Genomic DNA, 273 nt, shown 5'->3' with positions numbered 1-273 from the left:
TCGTTAAGACTAGAAAAGCGCTATATAAATACAGCACATTTACATTTACATATAGCGACTCAATATCATTATAGCAATATATCAAAAATGTTGCAATAAGTATGCAATATTTTGTTTATTTTATGGAGCGCCGGGTCCCGTCCGTTGGCGGCGTGGCCTAGTTGTGTTTGATTTAGAGCCCGCTTGAAATGCTGTAATGATCCTGTTTCATTGGGCCGTTACCGTGCCACATGCACATGTTAGTGCGCGGGTCCATTACCAGACAAACCCTCT

General features: G+C 41.8%; 1 protein-coding gene across 3 annotated transcripts in view; it reads left to right on the top strand.

Moving 5' to 3' along the window:
- The window catches only part of si:zfos-2326c3.2 (misshapen-like kinase 1), an 80156-nt gene that overhangs the window by 65574 nt on the left and 14309 nt on the right, over positions 1-273 (top strand). The window lies entirely within an intron of this gene.

The sequence above is a fragment of the Etheostoma spectabile genome, unplaced genomic scaffold (assembly GCF_008692095.1).
Source record: "Etheostoma spectabile isolate EspeVRDwgs_2016 unplaced genomic scaffold, UIUC_Espe_1.0 scaffold273, whole genome shotgun sequence".
Classification (NCBI taxonomy): Eukaryota; Metazoa; Chordata; class Actinopteri; order Perciformes; family Percidae; genus Etheostoma; species Etheostoma spectabile.
Note: the sequence above shows the minus strand (reverse complement) of the source record. Positions and strands in the feature narration are given on the sequence as shown.